We start from the raw sequence: 23,443 nt of genomic DNA, 5'->3' as shown, positions 1-23,443 counted from the left end.
GGAGAAAGTCACCAGGACTTGCACGGATGTTGCGCATCCTGTGTAGCTGAAAAAACTTCTGCAAGACTAGCCCTTGGACCTCTTTATGAAAAGAAGAACGACACTCCTGATATGTGAGGTGGCATGGATAGGGTCCCAATCAAACAAAGTTGTTGATTAGCCATTGAACCTTTCAGGTCATGTGATCAGTCACATTCCTGGAAGGAATTTCAAGATGTGGTAATGTATACGATGGATGAGTGTACATATATATATATATATATATATATATATATATAAGTGTTTGTGTGTGTGGAGCTGCATGAGTATATAAGAGAGCTGTTGGTGTATGTAAGAAAGCTGTGTACAAGTATGTAGCAAAACAGTGCGTGTATGTAACAGAGGTGTGAGTGCATACTTCAAAGCTGTAGAAAAGCTATATGTGTTAGAACTGTGTTTGTGTATGGAGGAGAGTTGTGTGTGTATTTCGGAAAATTGCGTGTGTGATAGTAGTAGAGTTGTGTGTATGCAGGAGAGATGTGTGTATGTAGGAAAGAGGGTGGAAACTTATCAATGCTATAGGACCTATGCAAGAACCTAACATGATCAAATTTGACTCATGACAATACAGCTTTAAAAAATGCATTGGCAGCAATTGTACCGATCATCTACTTTCAATGAATTATCAGCAAATTGGTGAAAGTACACCTATTAAAAAAAAAATAACAGCCTCCTCCATATCCCCTCTAGCTGTCCTGTCCATCACCAAGATAGGTGCGTTTTCTGCCATTTTAGGTAGAAGTAATGTTCAACCAATTTGCTTCTAATTTAGACAAAGTAGTAGGAAAGTTTATCAAACAAACTCTACATATGAGCTTTATCTATTTTACAATACGTGTAATATGTATTCACAAAATGTCCATTTTCTATATGTGTGAACTTCACATCTTTTTTTTTTTTAGTAAGTTTTAGTGCATGATGAGGTGGTGTTTACCTATAGGATCCACCATCTCTTGGACTGGGCACCATTGATGGTATTTATTGGGCCCCACGTTCTTAAGTAAATCTCAATATTGCTTCAAAAAGGTAGCTATGCATATACAGTTTACAGACAGAATGTTAACATATTAAGCAAGAGTGTGACAACTTATCAGTGCTAAATGTGCCATAAAAAAACCCAGCATGTAAAATTCTTAGCTTTGACAAGTGACAACATATCTGGCAAAATGCATTGTAAACCAAATGTAATTTTTAGCTGCAGTAAATTTTAGACAATCAAAATGATGTTAAAATGTGTGTGTTTCTTACAGTCTAGAGGCTGCTTATTCTGATGGAGGAAAACACTGACAGCATCCTTCATGATCACTGAAAGAACTGTTCTCCTTTCTCCTGCCCCACACTGATCTATCTGATCGGTGCAGTGCAGGGGAGAAAGTCACCAGGACTTGCACGGATGTTGCGCATCCTGTGTAGCTGAAAAAACTTCTGCAAGACTAGCCCTTGGACCTCTTTATGAAAAGAAGAACGACACTCCTGATATGTGAGGTGGCATGGATAGGGTCCCAATCAAACAAAGTTGTTGATTAGCCATTGAACCTTTCAGGTCATGTGATCAGTCACATTCCTGGAAGGAATTTCAAGATGTGGTAATGTATACGATGGATGAGTGTACATATATATATATATATATATATATATATATATATAAGTGTTTGTGTGTGTGGAGCTGCATGAGTATATAAGAGAGCTGTTGGTGTATGTAAGAAAGCTGTGTACAAGTATGTAGCAAAACAGTGCGTGTATGTAACAGAGGTGTGAGTGCATACTTCAAAGCTGTAGAAAAGCTATATGTGTTAGAACTGTGTTTGTGTATGGAGGAGAGTTGTGTGTGTATTTCGGAAAATTGCGTGTGTGATAGTAGTAGAGTTGTGTGTATGCAGGAGAGATGTGTGTATGTAGGAAAGAGGGTGGAAACTTATCAATGCTATAGGACCTATGCAAGAACCTAACATGATCAAATTTGACTCATGACAATACAGCTTTAAAAAATGCATTGGCAGCAATTGTACCGATCATCTACTTTCAATGAATTATCAGCAAATTGGTGAAAGTACACCTATTAAAAAAAAAATAACAGCCTCCTCCATATCCCCTCTAGCTGTCCTGTCCATCACCAAGATAGGTGCGTTTTCTGCCATTTTAGGTAGAAGTAATGTTCAACCAATTTGCTTCTAATTTAGACAAAGTAGTAGGAAAGTTTATCAAACAAACTCTACATATGAGCTTTATCTATTTTACAATACGTGTAATATGTATTCACAAAATGTCCATTTTCTATATGTGTGAACTTCACATCTTTTTTTTTTTTAGTAAGTTTTAGTGCATGATGAGGTGGTGTTTACCTATAGGATCCACCATCTCTTGGACTGGGCACCATTGATGGTATTTATTGGGCCCCACGTTCTTAAGTAAATCTCAATATTGCTTCAAAAAGGTAGCTATGCATATACAGTTTACAGACAGAATGTTAACATATTAAGCAAGAGTGTGACAACTTATCAGTGCTAAATGTGCCATAAAAAAACCCAGCATGTAAAATTCTTAGCTTTGACAAGTGACAACATATCTGGCAAAATGCATTGTAAACCAAATGTAATTTTTAGCTGCAGTAAATTTTAGACAATCAAAATGATGTTAAAATGTGTGTGTTTCTTACAGTCTAGAGGCTGCTTATTCTGATGGAGGAAAACACTGACAGCATCCTTCATGATCACTGAAAGAACTGTTCTCCTTTCTCCTGCCCCACACTGATCTATCTGATCGGTGCAGTGCAGGGGAGAAAGTCACCAGGACTTGCACGGATGTTGCGCATCCTGTGTAGCTGAAAAAACTTCTGCAAGACTAGCCCTTGGACCTCTTTATGAAAAGAAGAACGACACTCCTGATATGTGAGGTGGCATGGATAGGGTCCCAATCAAACAAAGTTGTTGATTAGCCATTGAACCTTTCAGGTCATGTGATCAGTCACATTCCTGGAAGGAATTTCAAGATGTGGTAATGTATACGATGGATGAGTGTACATATATATATATATATATATATATATATATATAAGTGTTTGTGTGTGTGGAGCTGCATGAGTATATAAGAGAGCTGTTGGTGTATGTAAGAAAGCTGTGTACAAGTATGTAGCAAAACAGTGCGTGTATGTAACAGAGGTGTGAGTGCATACTTCAAAGCTGTAGAAAAGCTATATGTGTTAGAACTGTGTTTGTGTATGGAGGAGAGTTGTGTGTGTATTTCGGAAAATTGCGTGTGTGATAGTAGTAGAGTTGTGTGTATGCAGGAGAGATGTGTGTATGTAGGAAAGAGGGTGGAAACTTATCAATGCTATAGGACCTATGCAAGAACCTAACATGATCAAATTTGACTCATGACAATACAGCTTTAAAAAATGCATTGGCAGCAATTGTACCGATCATCTACTTTCAATGAATTATCAGCAAATTGGTGAAAGTACACCTATTAAAAAAAAAATAACAGCCTCCTCCATATCCCCTCTAGCTGTCCTGTCCATCACCAAGATAGGTGCGTTTTCTGCCATTTTAGGTAGAAGTAATGTTCAACCAATTTGCTTCTAATTTAGACAAAGTAGTAGGAAAGTTTATCAAACAAACTCTACATATGAGCTTTATCTATTTTACAATACGTGTAATATGTATTCACAAAATGTCCATTTTCTATATGTGTGAACTTCACATCTTTTTTTTTTTTAGTAAGTTTTAGTGCATGATGAGGTGGTGTTTACCTATAGGATCCACCATCTCTTGGACTGGGCACCATTGATGGTATTTATTGGGCCCCACGTTCTTAAGTAAATCTCAATATTGCTTCAAAAAGGTAGCTATGCATATACAGTTTACAGACAGAATGTTAACATATTAAGCAAGAGTGTGACAACTTATCAGTGCTAAATGTGCCATAAAAAAACCCAGCATGTAAAATTCTTAGCTTTGACAAGTGACAACATATCTGGCAAAATGCATTGTAAACCAAATGTAATTTTTAGCTGCAGTAAATTTTAGACAATCAAAATGATGTTAAAATGTGTGTGTTTCTTACAGTCTAGAGGCTGCTTATTCTGATGGAGGAAAACACTGACAGCATCCTTCATGATCACTGAAAGAACTGTTCTCCTTTCTCCTGCCCCACACTGATCTATCTGATCGGTGCAGTGCAGGGGAGAAAGTCACCAGGACTTGCACGGATGTTGCGCATCCTGTGTAGCTGAAAAAACTTCTGCAAGACTAGCCCTTGGACCTCTTTATGAAAAGAAGAACGACACTCCTGATATGTGAGGTGGCATGGATAGGGTCCCAATCAAACAAAGTTGTTGATTAGCCATTGAACCTTTCAGGTCATGTGATCAGTCACATTCCTGGAAGGAATTTCAAGATGTGGTAATGTATACGATGGATGAGTGTACATATATATATATATATATATATATATATATATAAGTGTTTGTGTGTGTGGAGCTGCATGAGTATATAAGAGAGCTGTTGGTGTATGTAAGAAAGCTGTGTACAAGTATGTAGCAAAACAGTGCGTGTATGTAACAGAGGTGTGAGTGCATACTTCAAAGCTGTAGAAAAGCTATATGTGTTAGAACTGTGTTTGTGTATGGAGGAGAGTTGTGTGTGTATTTCGGAAAATTGCGTGTGTGATAGTAGTAGAGTTGTGTGTATGCAGGAGAGATGTGTGTATGTAGGAAAGAGGGTGGAAACTTATCAATGCTATAGGACCTATGCAAGAACCTAACATGATCAAATTTGACTCATGACAATACAGCTTTAAAAAATGCATTGGCAGCAATTGTACCGATCATCTACTTTCAATGAATTATCAGCAAATTGGTGAAAGTACACCTATTAAAAAAAAAATAACAGCCTCCTCCATATCCCCTCTAGCTGTCCTGTCCATCACCAAGATAGGTGCGTTTTCTGCCATTTTAGGTAGAAGTAATGTTCAACCAATTTGCTTCTAATTTAGACAAAGTAGTAGGAAAGTTTATCAAACAAACTCTACATATGAGCTTTATCTATTTTACAATACGTGTAATATGTATTCACAAAATGTCCATTTTCTATATGTGTGAACTTCACATCTTTTTTTTTTTTAGTAAGTTTTAGTGCATGATGAGGTGGTGTTTACCTATAGGATCCACCATCTCTTGGACTGGGCACCATTGATGGTATTTATTGGGCCCCACGTTCTTAAGTAAATCTCAATATTGCTTCAAAAAGGTAGCTATGCATATACAGTTTACAGACAGAATGTTAACATATTAAGCAAGAGTGTGACAACTTATCAGTGCTAAATGTGCCATAAAAAAACACAGCATGTAAAATTCTTAGCTTTGACAAGTGACAACATATCTGGCAAAATGCATTGTAAACCAAATGTAATTTTTAGCTGCAGTAAATTTTAGACAATCAAAATGATGTTAAAATGTGTGTGTTTCTTACAGTCTAGAGGCTGCTTATTCTGATGGAGGAAAACACTGACAGCATCCTTCATGATCACTGAAAGAACTGTTCTCCTTTCTCCTGCCCCACACTGATCTATCTGATCGGTGCAGTGCAGGGGAGAAAGTCACCAGGACTTGCACGGATGTTGCGCATCCTGTGTAGCTGAAAAAACTTCTGCAAGACTAGCCCTTGGACCTCTTTATGAAAAGAAGAACGACACTCCTGATATGTGAGGTGGCATGGATAGGGTCCCAATCAAACAAAGTTGTTGATTAGCCATTGAACCTTTCAGGTCATGTGATCAGTCACATTCCTGGAAGGAATTTCAAGATGTGGTAATGTATACGATGGATGAGTGTACATATATATATATATATATATATATATATATATATATAAGTGTTTGTGTGTGTGGAGCTGCATGAGTATATAAGAGAGCTGTTGGTGTATGTAAGAAAGCTGTGTACAAGTATGTAGCAAAACAGTGCGTGTATGTAACAGAGGTGTGAGTGCATACTTCAAAGCTGTAGAAAAGCTATATGTGTTAGAACTGTGTTTGTGTATGGAGGAGAGTTGTGTGTGTATTTCGGAAAATTGCGTGTGTGATAGTAGTAGAGTTGTGTGTATGCAGGAGAGATGTGTGTATGTAGGAAAGAGGGTGGAAACTTATCAATGCTATAGGACCTATGCAAGAACCTAACATGATCAAATTTGACTCATGACAATACAGCTTTAAAAAATGCATTGGCAGCAATTGTACCGATCATCTACTTTCAATGAATTATCAGCAAATTGGTGAAAGTACACCTATTAAAAAAAATAACAGCCTCCTCCATATCCCCTCTAGCTGTCCTGTCCATCACCAAGATAGGTGCGTTTTCTGCCATTTTAGGTAGAAGTAATGTTCAACCAATTTGCTTCTAATTTAGACAAAGTAGTAGGAAAGTTTATCAAACAAACTCTACATATGAGCTCTATCTATTTTACAATACGTGTAATATGTATTCACAAAATGTCCATTTTCTATATGTGTGAACTTCACATCTTTTTTTTTTTTAGTAAGTTTTAGTGCATGATGAGGTGGTGTTTACCTATAGGATCCACCATCTCTTGGACTGGGCACCATTGATGGTATTTATTGGGCCCCACGTTCTTAAGTAAATCTCAATATTGCTTCAAAAAGGTAGCTATGCATATACAGTTTACAGACAGAATGTTAACATATTAAGCAAGAGTGTGACAACTTATCAGTGCTAAATGTGCCATAAAAAAACCCAGCATGTAAAATTCTTAGCTTTGACAAGTGACAACATATCTGGCAAAATGCATTGTAAACCAAATGTAATTTTTAGCTGCAGTAAATTTTAGACAATCAAAATGATGTTAAAATGTGTGTGTTTCTTACAGTCTAGAGGCTGCTTATTCTGATGGAGGAAAACACTGACAGCATCCTTCATGATCACTGAAAGAACTGTTCTCCTTTCTCCTGCCCCACACTGATCTATCTGATCGGTGCAGTGCAGGGGAGAAAGTCACCAGGACTTGCACGGATGTTGCGCATCCTGTGTAGCTGAAAAAACTTCTGCAAGACTAGCCCTTGGACCTCTTTATGAAAAGAAGAACGACACTCCTGATATGTGAGGTGGCATGGATAGGGTCCCAATCAAACAAAGTTGTTGATTAGCCATTGAACCTTTCAGGTCATGTGATCAGTCACATTCCTGGAAGGAATTTCAAGATGTGGTAATGTATACGATGGATGAGTGTACATATATATATATATATATATATATAAGTGTTTGTGTGTGTGGAGCTGCATGAGTATATAAGAGAGCTGTTGGTGTATGTAAGAAAGCTGTGTACAAGTATGTAGCAAAACAGTGCGTGTATGTAACAGAGGTGTGAGTGCATACTTCAAAGCTGTAGAAAAGCTATATGTGTTAGAACTGTGTTTGTGTATGGAGGAGAGTTGTGTGTGTATTTCGGAAAATTGCGTGTGTGATAGTAGTAGAGTTGTGTGTATGCAGTAGAGATGTGTGTATGTAGGAAAGAGGGTGGAAACTTATCAATGCTATAGGACCTATGCAAGAACCTAACATGATCAAATTTGACTCATGACAATACAGCTTTAAAAAATGCATTGGCAGCAATTGTACCGATCATCTACTTTCAATGAATTATCAGCAAATTGGTGAAAGTACACCTATTAAAAAAAATAACAGCCTCCTCCATATCCCCTCTAGCTGTCCTGTCCATCACCAAGATAGGTGCGTTTTCTGCCATTTTAGGTAGAAGTAATGTTCAACCAATTTGCTTCTAATTTAGACAAAGTAGTAGGAAAGTTTATCAAACAAACTCTACATATGAGCTCTATCTATTTTACAATACGTGTAATATGTATTCACAAAATGTCCATTTTCTATATGTGTGAACTTCACATCTTTTTTTTTTTTAGTAAGTTTTAGTGCATGATGAGGTGGTGTTTACCTATAGGATCCACCATCTCTTGGACTGGGCACCATTGATGGTATTTATTGGGCCCCACGTTCTTAAGTAAATCTCAATATTGCTTCAAAAAGGTAGCTATGCATATACAGTTTACAGACAGAATGTTAACATATTAAGCAAGAGTGTGACAACTTATCAGTGCTAAATGTGCCATAAAAAAACCCAGCATGTAAAATTCTTAGCTTTGACAAGTGACAACATATCTGGCAAAATGCATTGTAAACCAAATGTAATTTTTAGCTGCAGTAAATTTTAGACAATCAAAATGATGTTAAAATGTGTGTGTTTCTTACAGTCTAGAGGCTGCTTATTCTGATGGAGGAAAACACTGACAGCATCCTTCATGATCACTGAAAGAACTGTTCTCCTTTCTCCTGCCCCACACTGATCTATCTGATCGGTGCAGTGCAGGGGAGAAAGTCACCAGGACTTGCACGGATGTTGCGCATCCTGTGTAGCTGAAAAAACTTCTGCAAGACTAGCCCTTGGACCTCTTTATGAAAAGAAGAACGACACTCCTGATATGTGAGGTGGCATGGATAGGGTCCCAATCAAACAAAGTTGTTGATTAGCCATTGAACCTTTCAGGTCATGTGATCAGTCACATTCCTGGAAGGAATTTCAAGATGTGGTAATGTATACGATGGATGAGTGTACATATATATATATATATATATATATATATATATATATAAGTGTTTGTGTGTGTGGAGCTGCATGAGTATATAAGAGAGCTGTTGGTGTATGTAAGAAAGCTGTGTACAAGTATGTAGCAAAACAGTGCGTGTATGTAACAGAGGTGTGAGTGCATACTTCAAAGCTGTAGAAAAGCTATATGTGTTAGAACTGTGTTTGTGTATGGAGGAGAGTTGTGTGTGTATTTCGGAAAATTGCGTGTGTGATAGTAGTAGAGTTGTGTGTATGCAGTAGAGATGTGTGTATGTAGGAAAGAGGGTGGAAACTTATCAATGCTATAGGACCTATGCAAGAACCTAACATGATCAAATTTGACTCATGACAATACAGCTTTAAAAAATGCATTGGCAGCAATTGTACCGATCATCTACTTTCAATGAATTATCAGCAAATTGGTGAAAGTACACCTATTAAAAAAAATAACAGCCTCCTCCATATCCCCTCTAGCTGTCCTGTCCATCACCAAGATAGGTGCGTTTTCTGCCATTTTAGGTAGAAGTAATGTTCAACCAATTTGCTTCTAATTTAGACAAAGTAGTAGGAAAGTTTATCAAACAAACTCTACATATGAGCTCTATCTATTTTACAATACGTGTAATATGTATTCACAAAATGTCCATTTTCTATATGTGTGAACTTCACATCTTTTTTTTTTTTAGTAAGTTTTAGTGCATGATGAGGTGGTGTTTACCTATAGGATCCACCATCTCTTGGACTGGGCACCATTGATGGTATTTATTGGGCCCCACGTTCTTAAGTAAATCTCAATATTGCTTCAAAAAGGTAGCTATGCATATACAGTTTACAGACAGAATGTTAACATATTAAGCAAGAGTGTGACAACTTATCAGTGCTAAATGTGCCATAAAAAAACCCAGCATGTAAAATTCTTAGCTTTGACAAGTGACAACATATCTGGCAAAATGCATTGTAAACCAAATGTAATTTTTAGCTGCAGTAAATTTTAGACAATCAAAATGATGTTAAAATGTGTGTGTTTCTTACAGTCTAGAGGCTGCTTATTCTGATGGAGGAAAACACTGACAGCATCCTTCATGATCACTGAAAGAACTGTTCTCCTTTCTCCTGCCCCACACTGATCTATCTGATCGGTGCAGTGCAGGGGAGAAAGTCACCAGGACTTGCACGGATGTTGCGCATCCTGTGTAGCTGAAAAAACTTCTGCAAGACTAGCCCTTGGACCTCTTTATGAAAAGAAGAACGACACTCCTGATATGTGAGGTGGCATGGATAGGGTCCCAATCAAACAAAGTTGTTGATTAGCCATTGAACCTTTCAGGTCATGTGATCAGTCACATTCCTGGAAGGAATTTCAAGATGTGGTAATGTATACGATGGATGAGTGTACATATATATATATATATATATATATATATATATATATATAAGTGTTTGTGTGTGTGGAGCTGCATGAGTATATAAGAGAGCTGTTGGTGTATGTAAGAAAGCTGTGTACAAGTATGTAGCAAAACAGTGCGTGTATGTAACAGAGGTGTGAGTGCATACTTCAAAGCTGTAGAAAAGCTATATGTGTTAGAACTGTGTTTGTGTATGGAGGAGAGTTGTGTGTGTATTTCGGAAAATTGCGTGTGTGATAGTAGTAGAGTTGTGTGTATGCAGGAGAGATGTGTGTATGTAGGAAAGAGGGTGGAAACTTATCAATGCTATAGGACCTATGCAAGAACCTAACATGATCAAATTTGACTCATGACAATACAGCTTTAAAAAATGCATTGGCAGCAATTGTACCGATCATCTACTTTCAATGAATTATCAGCAAATTGGTGAAAGTACACCTATTAAAAAAAATAACAGCCTCCTCCATATCCCCTCTAGCTGTCCTGTCCATCACCAAGATAGGTGCGTTTTCTGCCATTTTAGGTAGAAGTAATGTTCAACCAATTTGCTTCTAATTTAGACAAAGTAGTAGGAAAGTTTATCAAACAAACTCTACATATGAGCTCTATCTATTTTACAATACGTGTAATATGTATTCACAAAATGTCCATTTTCTATATGTGTGAACTTCACATCTTTTTTTTTTTTAGTAAGTTTTAGTGCATGATGAGGTGGTGTTTACCTATAGGATCCACCATCTCTTGGACTGGGCACCATTGATGGTATTTATTGGGCCCCACGTTCTTAAGTAAATCTCAATATTGCTTCAAAAAGGTAGCTATGCATATACAGTTTACAGACAGAATGTTAACATATTAAGCAAGAGTGTGACAACTTATCAGTGCTAAATGTGCCATAAAAAAACCCAGCATGTAAAATTCTTAGCTTTGACAAGTGACAACATATCTGGCAAAATGCATTGTAAACCAAATGTAATTTTTAGCTGCAGTAAATTTTAGACAATCAAAATGATGTTAAAATGTGTGTGTTTCTTACAGTCTAGAGGCTGCTTATTCTGATGGAGGAAAACACTGACAGCATCCTTCATGATCACTGAAAGAACTGTTCTCCTTTCTCCTGCCCCACACTGATCTATCTGATCGGTGCAGTGCAGGGGAGAAAGTCACCAGGACTTGCACGGATGTTGCGCATCCTGTGTAGCTGAAAAAACTTCTGCAAGACTAGCCCTTGGACCTCTTTATGAAAAGAAGAACGACACTCCTGATATGTGAGGTGGCATGGATAGGGTCCCAATCAAACAAAGTTGTTGATTAGCCATTGAACCTTTCAGGTCATGTGATCAGTCACATTCCTGGAAGGAATTTCAAGATGTGGTAATGTATACGATGGATGAGTGTACATATATATATATATATATATATATATATATATATATATAAGTGTTTGTGTGTGTGGAGCTGCATGAGTATATAAGAGAGCTGTTGGTGTATGTAAGAAAGCTGTGTACAAGTATGTAGCAAAACAGTGCGTGTATGTAACAGAGGTGTGAGTGCATACTTCAAAGCTGTAGAAAAGCTATATGTGTTAGAACTGTGTTTGTGTATGGAGGAGAGTTGTGTGTGTATTTCGGAAAATTGCGTGTGTGATAGTAGTAGAGTTGTGTGTATGCAGGAGAGATGTGTGTATGTAGGAAAGAGGGTGGAAACTTATCAATGCTATAGGACCTATGCAAGAACCTAACATGATCAAATTTGACTCATGACAATACAGCTTTAAAAAATGCATTGGCAGCAATTGTACCGATCATCTACTTTCAATGAATTATCAGCAAATTGGTGAAAGTACACCTATTAAAAAAAATAACAGCCTCCTCCATATCCCCTCTAGCTGTCCTGTCCATCACCAAGATAGGTGCGTTTTCTGCCATTTTAGGTAGAAGTAATGTTCAACCAATTTGCTTCTAATTTAGACAAAGTAGTAGGAAAGTTTATCAAACAAACTCTACATATGAGCTCTATCTATTTTACAATACGTGTAATATGTATTCACAAAATGTCCATTTTCTATATGTGTGAACTTCACATCTTTTTTTTTTTTAGTAAGTTTTAGTGCATGATGAGGTGGTGTTTACCTATAGGATCCACCATCTCTTGGACTGGGCACCATTGATGGTATTTATTGGGCCCCACGTTCTTAAGTAAATCTCAATATTGCTTCAAAAAGGTAGCTATGCATATACAGTTTACAGACAGAATGTTAACATATTAAGCAAGAGTGTGACAACTTATCAGTGCTAAATGTGCCATAAAAAAACCCAGCATGTAAAATTCTTAGCTTTGACAAGTGACAACATATCTGGCAAAATGCATTGTAAACCAAATGTAATTTTTAGCTGCAGTAAATTTTAGACAATCAAAATGATGTTAAAATGTGTGTGTTTCTTACAGTCTAGAGGCTGCTTATTCTGATGGAGGAAAACACTGACAGCATCCTTCATGATCACTGAAAGAACTGTTCTCCTTTCTCCTGCCCCACACTGATCTATCTGATCGGTGCAGTGCAGGGGAGAAAGTCACCAGGACTTGCACGGATGTTGCGCATCCTGTGTAGCTGAAAAAACTTCTGCAAGACTAGCCCTTGGACCTCTTTATGAAAAGAAGAACGACACTCCTGATATGTGAGGTGGCATGGATAGGGTCCCAATCAAACAAAGTTGTTGATTAGCCATTGAACCTTTCAGGTCATGTGATCAGTCACATTCCTGGAAGGAATTTCAAGATGTGGTAATGTATACGATGGATGAGTGTACATATATATATATATATATATATAAGTGTTTGTGTGTGTGGAGCTGCATGAGTATATAAGAGAGCTGTTGGTGTATGTAAGAAAGCTGTGTACAAGTATGTAGCAAAACAGTGCGTGTATGTAACAGAGGTGTGAGTGCATACTTCAAAGCTGTAGAAAAGCTATATGTGTTAGAACTGTGTTTGTGTATGGAGGAGAGTTGTGTGTGTATTTCGGAAAATTGCGTGTGTGATAGTAGTAGAGTTGTGTGTATGCAGGAGAGATGTGTGTATGTAGGAAAGAGGGTGGAAACTTATCAATGCTATAGGACCTATGCAAGAACCTAACATGATCAAATTTGACTCATGACAATACAGCTTTAAAAAATGCATTGGCAGCAATTGTACCGATCATCTACTTTCAATGAATTATCAGCAAATTGGTGAAAGTACACCTATTAAAAAAAAAATAACAGCCTCCTCCATATCCCCTCTAGCTGTCCTGTCCATCACCAAGATAGGTGCGTTTTCTGCCATTTTAGGTAGAAGTAATGTTCAACCAATTTGCTTCTAATTTAGACAAAGTAGTAGGAAAGTTTATCAAACAAACTCCACATATGAGCTTTATCTATTTTACAATACGTGTAATATGTATTCACAAAATGTCCATTTTCTATATGTGTGAACTTCACATCTTTTTTTTTTTTAGTAAGTTTTAGTGCATGATGAGGTGGTGTTTACCTATAGGATCCACCATCTCTTGGACTGGGCACCATTGATGGTATTTATTGGGCCCCACGTTCTTAAGTAAATCTCAATATTGCTTCAAAAAGGTAGCTATGCATATACAGTTTACAGACAGAATGTTAACATATTAAGCAAGAGTGTGACAACTTATCAGTGCTAAATGTGCCATAAAAAAACCCAGCATGTAAAATTCTTAGCTTTGACAAGTGACAACATATCTGGCAAAATGCATTGTAAACCAAATGTAATTTTTAGCTGCAGTAAATTTTAGACAATCAAAATGATGTTAAAATGTGTGTGTTTCTTACAGTCTAGAGGCTGCTTATTCTGATGGAGGAAAACACTGACAGCATCCTTCATGATCACTGAAAGAACTGTTCTCCTTTCTCCTGCCCCACACTGATCTATCTGATCGGTGCAGTGCAGGGGAGAAAGTCACCAGGACTTGCACGGATGTTGCGCATCCTGTGTAGCTGAAAAAACTTCTGCAAGACTAGCCCTTGGACCTCTTTATGAAAAGAAGAACGACACTCCTGATATGTGAGGTGGCATGGATAGGGTCCCAATCAAACAAAGTTGTTGATTAGCCATTGAACCTTTCAGGTCATGTGATCAGTCACATTCCTGGAAGGAATTTCAAGATGTGGTAATGTATACGATGGATGAGTGTACATATATATATATATATATATATATATATAAGTGTTTGTGTGTGTGGAGCTGCATGAGTATATAAGAGAGCTGTTGGTGTATGTAAGAAAGCTGTGTACAAGTATGTAGCAAAACAGTGCGTGTATGTAACAGAGGTGTGAGTGCATACTTCAAAGCTGTAGAAAAGCTATATGTGTTAGAACTGTGTTTGTGTATGGAGGAGAGTTGTGTGTGTATTTCGGAAAATTGCGTGTGTGATAGTAGTAGAGTTGTGTGTATGCAGGAGAGATGTGTGTATGTAGGAAAGAGGGTGGAAACTTATCAATGCTATAGGACCTATGCAAGAACCTAACATGATCAAATTTGACTCATGACAATACAGCTTTAAAAAATGCATTGGCAGCAATTGTACCGATCATCTACTTTCAATGAATTATCAGCAAATTGGTGAAAGTACACCTATTAAAAAAAATAACAGCCTCCTCCATATCCCCTCTAGCTGTCCTGTCCATCACCAAGATAGGTGCGTTTTCTGCCATTTTAGGTAGAAGTAATGTTCAACCAATTTGCTTCTAATTTAGACAAAGTAGTAGGAAAGTTTATCAAACAAACTCTACATATGAGCTCTATCTATTTTACAATACGTGTAATATGTATTCACAAAATGTCCATTTTCTATATGTGTGAACTTCACATCTTTTTTTTTTTTAGTAAGTTTTAGTGCATGATGAGGTGGTGTTTACCTATAGGATCCACCATCTCTTGGACTGGGCACCATTGATGGTATTTATTGGGCCCCACGTTCTTAAGTAAATCTCAATATTGCTTCAAAAAGGTAGCTATGCATATACAGTTTACAGACAGAATGTTAACATATTAAGCAAGAGTGTGACAACTTATCAGTGCTAAATGTGCCATAAAAAAACCCAGCATGTAAAATTCTTAGCTTTGACAAGTGACAACATATCTGGCAAAATGCATTGTAAACCAAATGTAATTTTTAGCTGCAGTAAATTTTAGACAATCAAAATGATGTTAAAATGTGTGTGTTTCTTACAGTCTAGAGGCTGCTTATTCTGATGGAGGAAAACACTGACAGCATCCTTCATGATCACTGAAAGAACTGTTCTCCTTTCTCCTGCCCCACACTGATCTATCTGATCGGTGCAGTGCAGGGGAGAAAGTCACCAGGACTTGCACGGATGTTGCGCATCCTGTGTAGCTGAAAAAACTTCTGCAAGACTAGCCCTTGGACCTCTTTATGAAAAGAAGAACGACACTCCTGATATGTGAGGTGGCATGGATAGGGTCCCAATCAAACAAAGTTGTTGATTAGCCATTGAACCTTTCAGGTCATGTGATCAGTCACATTCCTGGAAGGAATTTCAAGATGTGGTAATGTATACGATGGATGAGTGTACATATATATATATATATATATATAAGTGTTTGTGTGTGTGGAGCTGCATGAGTATATAAGAGAGCTGTTGGTGTATGTAAGAAAGCTGTGTACAAGTATGTAGCAAAACAGTGCGTGTATGTAACAGAGGTGTGAGTGCATACTTCAAAGCTGTAGAAAAGCTATATGTGTTAGAACTGTGTTTGTGTATGGAGGAGAGTTGTGTGTGTATTTCGGAAAATTGCGTGTGTGATAGTAGTAGAGTTGTGTGTATGCAGGAGAGATGTGTGTATGTAGGAAAGAGGGTGGAAACTTATCAATGCTATAGGACCTATGCAAGAACCTAACATGATCAAATTTGACTCATGACAATACAGCTTTAAAAAATGCATTGGCAGCAATTGTACCGATCATCTACTTTCAATGAATTATCAGCAAATTGGTGAAAGTACACCTATTAAAAAAAAAATAACAGCCTCCTCCATATCCCCTCTAGCTGTCCTGTCCATCACCAAGATAGGTGCGTTTTCTGCCATTTTAGGTAGAAGTAATGTTCAACCAATTTGCTTCTAATTTAGACAAAGTAGTAGGAAAGTTTATCAAACAAACTCCACATATGAGCTTTATCTATTTTACAATACGTGTAATATGTATTCACAAAATGTCCATTTTCTATATGTGTGAACTTCACATCTTTTTTTTTTTTAGTAAGTTTTAGTGCATGATGAGGTGGTGTTTACCTATAGGATCCACCATCTCTTGGACTGGGCACCATTGATGGTATTTATTGGGCCCCACGTTCTTAAGTAAATCTCAATATTGCTTCAAAAAGGTAGCTATGCATATACAGTTTACAGACAGAATGTTAACATATTAAGCAAGAGTGTGACAACTTATCAGTGCTAAATGTGCCATAAAAAAACCCAGCATGTAAAATTCTTAGCTTTGACAAGTGACAACATATCTGGCAAAATGCATTGTAAACCAAATGTAATTTTTAGCTGCAGTAAATTTTAGACAATCAAAATGATGTTAAAATGTGTGTGTTTCTTACAGTCTAGAGGCTGCTTATTCTGATGGAGGAAAACACTGACAGCATCCTTCATGATCACTGAAAGAACTGTTCTCCTTTCTCCTGCCCCACACTGATCTATCTGATCGGTGCAGTGCAGGGGAGAAAGTCACCAGGACTTGCACGGATGTTGCGCATCCTGTGTAGCTGAAAAAACTTCTGCAAGACTAGCCCTTGGACCTCTTTATGAAAAGAAGAACGACACTCCTGATATGTGAGGTGGCATGGATAGGGTCCCAATCAAACAAAGTTGTTGATTAGCCATTGAACCTTTCAGGTCATGTGATCAGTCACATTCCTGGAAGGAATTTCAAGATGTGGTAATGTATACGATGGATGAGTGTACATATATATATATATATATATATATATATATATATATATATAAGTGTTTGTGTGTGTGGAGCTGCATGAGTATATAAGAGAGCTGTTGGTGTATGTAAGAAAGCTGTGTACAAGTATGTAGCAAAACAGTGCGTGTATGTAACAGAGGTGTGAGTGCATACTTCAAAGCTGTAGAAAAGCTATATGTGTTAGAACTGTGTTTGTGTATGGAGGAGAGTTGTGTGTGTATTTCGGAAAATTGCGTGTGTGATAGTAGTAGAGTTGTGTGTATGCAGGAGAGATGTGTGTATGTAGGAAAGAGGGTGGAAACTTATCAATGCTATAGGACCTATGCAAGAACCTAACATGATCAAATTTGACTCATGACAATACAGCTTTAAAAAATGCATTGGCAGCAATTGTACCGATCATCTACTTTCAATGAATTATCAGCAAATTGGTGAAAGTACACCTATTAAAAAAAATAACAGCCTCCTCCATATCCCCTCTAGCTGTCCTGTCCATCACCAAGATAGGTGCGTTTTCTGCCATTTTAGGTAGAAGTAATGTTCAACCAATTTGCTTCTAATTTAGACAAAGTAGTAGGAAAGTTTATCAAACAAACTCTACATATGAGCTCTATCTATTTTACAATACGTGTAATATGTATTCACAAAATGTCCATTTTCTATATGTGTGAACTTCACATCTTTTTTTTTTTTAGTAAGTTTTAGTGCATGATGAGGTGGTGTTTACCTATAGGATCCACCATCTCTTGGACTGGGCACCATTGATGGTATTTATTGGGCCCCACGTTCTTAAGTAAATCTCAATATTGCTTCAAAAAGGTAGCTATGCATATACAGTTTACAGACAGAATGTTAACATATTAAGCAAGAGTGTGACAACTTATCAGTGCTAAATGTGCCATAAAAAAACCCAGCATGTAAAATTCTTAGCTTTGACAAGTGACAACATATCTGGCAAAATGCATTGTAAACCAAATGTAATTTTTAGCTGCAGTAAATTTTAGACAATCAAAATGATGTTAAAATGTGTGTGTTTCTTACAGTCTAGAGGCTGCTTATTCTGATGGAGGAAAACACTGACAGCATCCTTCATGATCACTGAAAGAACTGTTCTCCTTTCTCCTGCCCCACACTGATCTATCTGATCGGTGCAGTGCAGGGGAGAAAGTCACCAGGACTTGCACGGATGTTGCGCATCCTGTGTAGCTGAAAAAACTTCTGCAAGACTAGCCCTTGGACCTCTTTATGAAAAGAAGAACGACACTCCTGATATGTGAGGTGGCATGGATAGGGTCCCAATCAAACAAAGTTGTTGATTAGCCATTGAACCTTTCAGGTCATGTGATCAGTCACATTCCTGGAAGGAATTTCAAGATGTGGTAATGTATACGATGGATGAGTGTACATATATATATATATATATATATAAGTGTTTGTGTGTGTGGAGCTGCATGAGTATATAAGAGAGCTGTTGGTGTATGTAAGAAAGCTGTGTACAAGTATGTAGCAAAACAGTGCGTGTATGTAACAGAGGTGTGAGTGCATACTTCAAAGCTGTAGAAAAGCTATATGTGTTAGAACTGTGTTTGTGTATGGAGGAGAGTTGTGTGTGTATTTCGGAAAATTGCGTGTGTGATAGTAGTAGAGTTGTGTGTATGCAGGAGAGATGTGTGTATGTAGGAAAGAGGGTGGAAACTTATCAATGCTATAGGACCTATGCAAGAACCTAACATGATCAAATTTGACTCATGACAATACAGCTTTAAAAAATGCATTGGCAGCAATTGTACCGATCATCTACTTTCAATGAATTATCAGCAAATTGGTGAAAGTACACCTATTAAAAAAAATAACAGCCTCCTCCATATCCCCTCTAGCTGTCCTGTCCATCACCAAGATAGGTGCGTTTTCTGCCATTTTAGGTAGAAGTAATGTTCAACCAATTTGCTTCTAATTTAGACAAAGTAGTAGGAAAGTTTATCAAACAAACTCTACATATGAGCTCTATCTATTTTACACTACGTGTAATATGTATTCACAAAATGTCCATTTTCTATATGTGTGAACTTCACATCTTTTTTTTTTTTAGTAAGTTTTAGTGCATGATGAGGTGGTGTTTACCTATAGGATCCACCATCTCTTGGACTGGGCACCATTGATGGTATTTATTGGGCCCCACGTTCTTAAGTAAATCTCAATATTGCTTCAAAAAGGTAGCTATGCATATACAGTTTACAGACAGAATGTTAACATATTAAGCAAGAGTGTGACAACTTATCAGTGCTAAATGTGCCATAAAAAAACCCAGCATGTAAAATTCTTAGCTTTGACAAGTGACAACATATCTGGCAAAATGCATTGTAAACCAAATGTAATTTTTAGCTGCAGTAAATTTTAGACAATCAAAATGATGTTAAAATGTGTGTGTTTCTTACAGTCTAGAGGCTGCTTATTCTGATGGAGGAAAACACTGACAGCATCCTTCATGATCACTGAAAGAACTGTTCTCCTTTCTCCTGCCCCACACTGATCTATCTGATCGGTGCAGTGCAGGGGAGAAAGTCACCAGGACTTGCACGGATGTTGCGCATCCTGTGTAGCTGAAAAAACTTCTGCAAGACTAGCCCTTGGACCTCTTTATGAAAAGAAGAACGACACTCCTGATATGTGAGGTGGCATGGATAGGGTCCCAATCAAACAAAGTTGTTGATTAGCCATTGAACCTTTCAGGTCATGTGATCAGTCACATTCCTGGAAGGAATTTCAAGATGTGGTAATGTATACGATGGATGAGTGTACATATATATATATATATATATATATATATATATAAGTGTTTGTGTGTGTGGAGCTGCATGAGTATATAAGAGAGCTGTTGGTGTATGTAAGAAAGCTGTGTACAAGTATGTAGCAAAACAGTGCGTGTATGTAACAGAGGTGTGAGTGCATACTTCAAAGCTGTAGAAAAGCTATATGTGTTAGAACTGTGTTTGTGTATGGAGGAGAGTTGTGTGTGTATTTCGGAAAATTGCGTGTGTGATAGTAGTAGAGTTGTGTGTATGCAGGAGAGATGTGTGTATGTAGGAAAGAGGGTGGAAACTTATCAATGCTATAGGACCTATGCAAGAACCTAACATGATCAAATTTGACTCATGACAATACAGCTTTAAAAAATGCATTGGCAGCAATTGTACCGATCATCTACTTTCAATGAATTATCAGCAAATTGGTGAAAGTACACCTATTAAAAAAAATAACAGCCTCCTCCATATCCCCTCTAGCTGTCCTGTCCATCACCAAGATAGGTGCGTTTTCTGCCATTTTAGGTAGAAGTAATGTTCAACCAATTTGCTTCTAATTTAGACAAAGTAGTAGGAAAGTTTATCAAACAAACTCTACATATGAGCTCTATCTATTTTACACTACGTGTAATATGTATTCACAAAATGTCCATTTTCTATATGTGTGAACTTCACATCTTTTTTTTTTTTAGTAAGTTTTAGTGCATGATGAGGTGGTGTTTACCTATAGGATCCACCATCTCTTGGACTGGGCACCATTGATGGTATTTATTGGGCCCCACGTTCTTAAGTAAATCTCAATATTGCTTCAAAAAGGTAGCTATGCATATACAGTTTACAGACAGAATGTTAACATATTAAGCAAGAGTGTGACAACTTATCAGTGCTAAATGTGCCATAAAAAAACCCAGCATGTAAAATTCTTAGCTTTGACAAGTGACAACATATCTGGCAAAATGCATTGTAAACCAAATGTAATTTTTAGCTGCAGTAAATTTTAGACAATCAAAATGATGTTAAAATGTGTGTGTTTCTTACAGTCTAGAGGCTGCTTATTCTGATGGAGGAAAACACTGACAGCATCCTTCATGATCACTGAAAGAACTGTTCTCCTTTCTCCTGCCCCACACTGATCTATCTGATCGGTGCAGTGCAGGGGAGAAAGTCACCAGGACTTGCACGGATGTTGCGCATCCTGTGTAGCTGAAAAAACTTCTGCAAGACTAGCCCTTGGACCTCTTTATGAAAAGAAGAACGACACTCCTGATATGTGAGGTGGCATGGATAGGGTCCCAATCAAACAAAGTTGTTGATTAGCCATTGAACCTTTCAGGTCATGTGATCAGTCACATTCCTGGAAGGAATTTCAAGATGTGGTAATGTATACGATGGATGAGTGTACATATATATATATATATATATATATATATATATATATATATAAGTGTTTGTGTGTGTGGAGCTGCATGAGTATATAAGAGAGCTGTTGGTGTATGTAAGAAAGCTGTGTACAAGTATGTAGCAAAACAGTGCGTGTATGTAACAGAGGTGTGAGTGCATACTTCAAAGCTGTAGAAAAGCTATATGTGTTAGAACTGTGTTTGTGTATGGAGGAGAGTTGTGTGTGTATTTCGGAAAATTGCGTGTGTGATAGTAGTAGAGTTGTGTGTATGCAGGAGAGATGTGTGTATGTAGGAAAGAGGGTGGAAACTTATCAATGCTATAGGACCTATGCAAGAACCTAACATGATCAAATTTGACTCATGACAATACAGCTTTAAAAAATGCATTGGCAGCAATTGTACCGATCATCTACTTTCAATGAATTATCAGCAAATTGGTGAAAGTACACCTATTAAAAAAAATAACAGCCTCCTCCATATCCCCTCTAGCTGTCCTGTCCATCACCAAGATAGGTGCGTTTTCTGCCATTTTAGGTAGAAGTAATGTTCAACCAATTTGCTTCTAATTTAGACAAAGTAGTAGGAAAGTTTATCAAACAAACTCTACATATGAGCTCTATCTATTTTACAATACGTGTAATATGTATTCACAAAATGTCCATTTTCTATATGTGTGAACTTCACATCTTTTTTTTTTTTAGTAAGTTTTAGTGCATGATGAGGTGGTGTTTACCTATAGGATCCACCATCTCTTGGACTGGGCACCATTGATGGTATTTATTGGGCCCCACGTTCTTAAGTAAATCTCAATATTGCTTCAAAAAGGTAGCTATGCATATACAGTTTACAGACAGAATGTTAACATATTAAGCAAGAGTGTGACAACTTATCAGTGCTAAATGTGCCATAAAAAAACCCAGCATGTAAAATTCTTAGCTTTGACAAGTGACAACATATCTGGCAAAATGCATTGTAAACCAAATGTAATTTTTAGCTGCAGTAAATTTTAGACAATCAAAATGATGTTAAAATGTGTGTGTTTCTTACAGTCTAGAGGCTGCTTATTCTGATGGAGGAAAACACTGACAGCATCCTTCATGATCACTGAAAGAACTGTTCTCCTTTCTCCTGCCCCACACTGATCTATCTGATCGGTGCAGTGCAGGGGAGAAAGTCACCAGGACTTGCACGGATGTTGCGCATCCTGTGTAGCTGAAAAAACTTCTGCAAGACTAGCCCTTGGACCTCTTTATGAAAAGAAGAACGACACTCCTGATATGTGAGGTGGCATGGATAGGGTCCCAATCAAACAAAGTTGTTGATTAGCCATTGAACCTTTCAGGTCATGTGATCAGTCACATTCCTGGAAGGAATTTCAAGATGTGGTAATGTATACGATGGATGAGTGTACATATATATATATATATATATATAAGTGTTTGTGTGTGTGGAGCTGCATGAGTATATAAGAGAGCTGTTGGTGTATGTAAGAAAGCTGTGTACAAGTATGTAGCAAAACAGTGCGTGTATGTAACAGAGGTGTGAGTGCATACTTCAAAGCTGTAGAAAAGCTATATGTGTTAGAACTGTGTTTGTGTATGGAGGAGAGTTGTGTGTGTATTTCGGAAAATTGCGTGTGTGATAGTAGTAGAGTTGTGTGTATGCAGGAGAGATGTGTGTATGTAGGAAAGAGGGTGGAAACTTATCAATGCTATAGGACCTATGCAAGAACCTAACATGATCAAATTTGACTCATGACAATACAGCTTTAAAAAATGCATTGGCAGCAATTGTACCGATCATCTACTTTCAATGAATTATCAGCAAATTGGTGAAAGTACACCTATTAAAAAAAAAATAACAGCCTCCTCCATATCCCCTCTAGCTGTCCTGTCCATCACCAAGATAGGTGCGTTTTCTGCCATTTTAGGTAGAAGTAATGTTCAACCAATTTGCTTCTAATTTAGACAAAGTAGTAGGAAAGTTTATCAAACAAACTCCACATATGAGCTTTATCTATTTTACAATACGTGTAATATGTATTCACAAAATGTCCATTTTCTATATGTGTGAACTTCACATCTTTTTTTTTTTTAGTAAGTTTTAGTGCATGATGAGGTGGTGTTTACCTATAGGA

The sequence above is a fragment of the Phyllobates terribilis genome, unplaced genomic scaffold (genome assembly GCF_046119375.1).
Source record: "Phyllobates terribilis strain yellow unplaced genomic scaffold, ASM4611937v1 Scaffold_595__1_contigs__length_1002683, whole genome shotgun sequence".
In the NCBI taxonomy this organism is placed as follows: domain Eukaryota; kingdom Metazoa; phylum Chordata; class Amphibia; order Anura; family Dendrobatidae; genus Phyllobates; species Phyllobates terribilis.
Note: the sequence above shows the minus strand (reverse complement) of the source record.